The following is a 5,029-nucleotide window of genomic DNA, read 5'->3' as shown; positions in this document are numbered from 1 at the left end:
TCCTAGTCTGCAGCTTTGTCGTCGAGACAAATTAAGTATGTCAAGTTGATACAAGAGCCGCTAACTCTATAAAACGCTTGCACCATTCAGCTAATGACATAGCAAGCTGAATAAGCTAGATTCCCCACACACAAAAAGTTGAGTTCGCTAGCTCGATCATCTTCTAAACAAGTACATCGAGCATTGATTCTGTCGGTGCTACGATGGCCATGCGTCCGTCAATAATATGGACGGCACTCTTGCTGCCTGTGCTGTTCCTCGCCGATAGCCTCCTGGCCCTCCAGCCGCCAGCGACATGCCAGCAGAAATGCGGCAGCGTGGAAATGCGCTTCCCGTTCGGCATCGGCGACGGCTGCTTCCTGCCGGGCTTCGAGATCGAGTGCACCACCGGCGGCACGCCGATCCTCGCGGGCAACAACAACACTCTAGCGGTGCTGAACCTGACCGTGATGCCGCGACCGGAGGCCGAGGTGATGCTGCCCATCGCGTACAATTGCTACAACACCACCGACGGGACCAGCTTGGATTGGTTCTATGGCAGCGTCGGCATCAGCCCCGCGTACCGCATCTCCAACACCAGCAACGAGCTCATCGTCCTCGGCTGCAACACCTTTGCCTACACCAACAGCGGGCCGGGTAAGACCAACTTATACAGCTTCTACACGGGGTGCGTGGCCTACTGCGACGGCCAGGGGCGGGCGGAGGACGGCGCTTGCGCAGGCATCGGCTGCTGCCGCGTCGACATCCCGCCGGGACTCACGGACAACACCATGACATTTTTCGCTTCCTACACGGCAAGTACTTTTTTCGGCTATACGCACACGGGCCTGACCTACAGCCCCTGCGATTACGCGTTCATAGTGAAGAAGAACACCTACGACTTCCGGGTGTCCGACCTCAAAATGGACACCAAGACCACCAAGCCGCTGGTGCTCGACTGGGCAATCCGCAACATCGAAGACGGCAACAAGACCTGCGCTGAGGTGAAAAACAAGCCGGGGTACGCCTGCGTCAGCGACAACAGTGAGTGCCTCGACTCCTACAATAGCGAAGGATACATCTGCAATTGCACCAGCGGCTTCTGGGGCAACCCATACCTTACCGGCGAGGGCGGATGCCAAGGTAACTAACCCTCAGGTTCAATTCATTTAGTGCAGACTTGTTGCTGATCCTTTCCGTCCATGACGCAGATATCAATGAATGCGATGATAAGTGGAAACCGTATTACCCTTGCAAGGGAGTATGCCACAACAAAGTTGGTTCTTACGGTTGTGACTGCCCTTCTGGACAAAAGGCTCATGCTAACAATGCATATGAGAATGTTTGCGCCTCAAAATTCCCTGTTGAAGCAAGGATTGCCCTAGGTACACATACATGCTCAATTTCACTTTTTGTTGTTGTGCGAGTGCTCAATTTCACATTTCCATATTCCCGCAATGCTATCCCAGTGTTCTTTTTGGCATGTGATCTGTAGAGGCGATAGTGTCATCAAAACATGTATCAGCCGATGCAAATCATTTTCCTTATAGAATTGTAGCTTTTTTAAGGGAATATAGAATTATAGCTTCCACATGGAGAGAATCAAATTATTAACACATACAATTGCAAGGAGCTATATATATATTGGCATTCTACATAAAACCTAGATCTACAAAATAAAGATTCTCATGCCATCTGACTTCTCTTGCTTTGAGGATAAATACTTTTTAATTTATGAAAATAGAAATATGCTTTTTAAATTTTAACTTTTAAGAGATGATTATTGCTCCAAAATCAATAAATTCATCTTCGTTACTAACTCAGATTGCGAGACTTAGAATTATGGTGTTTCTATAAGAGTAAGAATCAAAATATTTAGAGTGATTTATCTGGTGATACCAGAGTTGATGAGGTACACAATATCTCATCAGTAGCCAATGAGATATACTACTTTTTGTATAGTTATATTTACTGGTATTTAGCATCCACATCAATGTTCTTTGCAAGACAATGTCCAAATCGTAACAGTAGCACTTGCACATCATGGAATGGATAAAAATCGCAGTTAGCATGTATTTAGTAAACAAAATGAACCAACTAAGGTGCATTAGCCATGAGTAACTGATTCACATGATATGTTAATTGCAGGCATCAGTCTAGGAGTATTCGTACTTATTGTCGCTCTCCTCCTAGCATTCATTATGCTCCAAAAGAGAAAGCTGGATAAACTTTTTGAAAAGAACGGAGGCGAGATGCTAAAAAATGTGAATGGTCTCTCAATTTTCACAAAAGATGTACTGAAGAAAATCACAAAAGATAATGCAGAGTTTCTTGGAAACGGAAGTTTTGGTAATGTGTACAAAGGAACTCTTCCTGACAATACCATGGTGGCGGTCAAGGCATCGATCAAGGTAGATGAAGCTACAAAGGAGGAATTTGTTGATGAAGTTGAGATCCGGACACGAGATGATTCACAAGAACATACTAAAGCTCGTTGGTTGCTGCCTAGAGGTGGAAGTTCCAGTGTTGGTGTATGAGTTCGCAGCAAATGGGAGCCTCCAAGACATCCTGCACCGCAAAAAGGATCAAGTACTCCCCTTGGATTCACGTTTGGACATTGCAATTGGATCTGCAGAAGGGTTAAAATATATGCATAGTTATGCAACTCATGCCATGAGACATGGTGATGTCAAGCCAGACAACATACTTCTGGATGACAAGTTGACACCAAAAATCGCAGATTTTGGGTTGTCCAAACTACTGAAAGAAGAATATTATGCCAAGGTTGTGGTTGGGTGCATGGGTTACATAGACCCAGTATTCATGAAAACTGGCCTTTTGACACAGAAGAGTGATGTGTATAGCTTTGGAGCAGTTTTGTTGGAGCTCATTACAGGGAAGAAAAATGTTTATGATGAGAAACTTAGTCTCATTATTGAGTACCGCAAAGTTTATGAAAAGGAAAGGAGTGGGAGGGCAATGTTTGACAATGACATTACAACCGAAGAAGATATCTCCATCCTTGAAGAAATGGGAAAGCTAGCAATGGATTGTCTAAAGGAAGACTTAGAAGATCGGCCAGATATGACAGAGGTGGCCGAACAACTGGTGATGATTAGGAGAAACAAGAAGTTTGGAAAATCAAACAATACAAATCCTGACAACATTGGGGATATTACCATATATAATTCTCCTACCAACACAGAGGTGGTTAGTGGAACTACTAGGGCCAATATTTCAGCGAAGGTAACTCCTAGCAACATGGACATCCTTCCTAGTCCATAGGCCACTAAATGAAGCAGCCAACAGGGAAACCCAATAATTTGTATCTTATTATATTTCCAAGCTTTGTGTGTAAGTTGGGAACATGCACAATATTATTCTAGTGAGTGGTTTTTTTTGGGGATTTTTGTAGTGTGAGGTTGATGCCCTCTTGTGGGTAATCAACTGGAATATGCAATTTTCATTAATATTATAAGTCTATATTTTAATGCATTACATTCGTGTTGATTGCATTGTAACTAGAACATGAAAGCACAATTTTTTGACTGTAACTATGGCGGGCGTAAGCTAGCCTGGACAAAGAAGGAGAAAGTTCTACTTTGGCGCATCGATTGATGCATATTGCTACTTGGTGTTTGTTAATATTACAAGTCTATCTTTTCTTTATTAAATAGATGATTGTTTCAACACAAATAAGCCAACTACCGAAAAAATTAGAACACAAAAAATCCTTCAGTGGAACAACACATCTACAGAATACCAGATGAACAAACTCAAACCAATGCCAAATTACCAACACCACACATAATTTTAGATAATCCAGAACTCCAGCAATGATATTGAAAACAACATAGAAGCGGGTACATGTCGAGAGTACGATTTGGAGCATCGCATATACTCAAGAAAGGTAGAAACAAAATCGAAAGAATAAAACAGGGAACCCGAAAAAGAACACCGGGTGTTTGCACACACAATGTATTACATGTTGAATGTGATCTAGAGAAGAACTCCATCAGGCCATACATATTTCTTGATAGCGATGCGATCTACACAACATACCCATGCACGCCTCCCGTCCGATCGGCGATAGGATCAAAGAGAGCATCATCGCCGCTGGTCTCAACGGAGTGCCCTGATCCTCTCCTCTCCCCGACAAGTAAAAAAACCAAATTCTAAGTTACACGTGCTCCCCCGCACGCAAACTTTAGCTAGTAGCTTGTACTTAAAGACCTGCTATTTGGAGGGAGAGAGAGGAACGGTGGGAACAAATTGATGGGCATCTCGCTTCTTGTTGAGGCAACAACGATACAGAGGAGAATGGATGGTTGAGATGAGTGGTCTCATGGATTAGTGACGTGGATTAACTTATTAATAGCTTTCCGTTAATTACTAAAGTCTTCTAATAACATATCCCTCCCACACTAGGGAATCGTTCCATGTTTCTAGGAGCCTTTATTTATTGTGTTTGGTTGTTTCCAATCAATGGCACATATATCTAGCTAGGAGTCTCCCTTTGATTTGATTATTTCCATCCCATCCTAGTAGCCTCCAGAGTCCTCTGCTTCCTTTGGTTGTATCCATCCAATGGAAGCGCCTTGTCCTTTCCATCCAATGCTATGCTTTGTTTCATTTTTTTTCAATGTACTTGTTTCAATACTTTCCCAGGTGAAGCGCTACTTTCAAGTAGGTGAATCTAAAATAATTTTGATCGACTAGAGAGAATAAATGTTACTTCTAACCTAGAGATAATTTTGATCGGCTCATGATTTTCCTTTGAGTTAGTCAAAATATTGTTGCTTTCGATCAGCTAGAGGTAATAATGGTGCAAACTAGAAAAAAAAATCGGAGATTATGTGTTCACAACTACTAATTTTCCTCTGGCGTGATAGGAAAAGTAGAAACAAGAGGCAGAATTGTACGCATCATTATTTTCCAATGTATTATCGAATGATTCAGAACAAGTTCACCTTCACTCATTATTTTTCTTTTACCGTTGGTAATAATATGTATGTATAGAGATTTACATGTTGCAAATCAATGTACCAGA

The 5,029-nt window shown here is 42.5% G+C and overlaps 1 pseudogene; it reads left to right on the top strand.

The window, feature by feature from the left end:
- Positions 1–203: 203 nt before the first annotated feature.
- On the top strand, positions 204–3,264 carry LOC124656850 (annotated as a pseudogene).
- Positions 3,265–5,029: the final 1,765 nt, after the last annotated feature.

Source organism: Lolium rigidum, chromosome 5, assembly GCF_022539505.1.
Source record: "Lolium rigidum isolate FL_2022 chromosome 5, APGP_CSIRO_Lrig_0.1, whole genome shotgun sequence".
Lineage (NCBI taxonomy): Eukaryota > Viridiplantae > Streptophyta > Magnoliopsida > Poales > Poaceae > Lolium > Lolium rigidum.
Note: the sequence above shows the minus strand (reverse complement) of the source record. Positions and strands in the feature narration are given on the sequence as shown.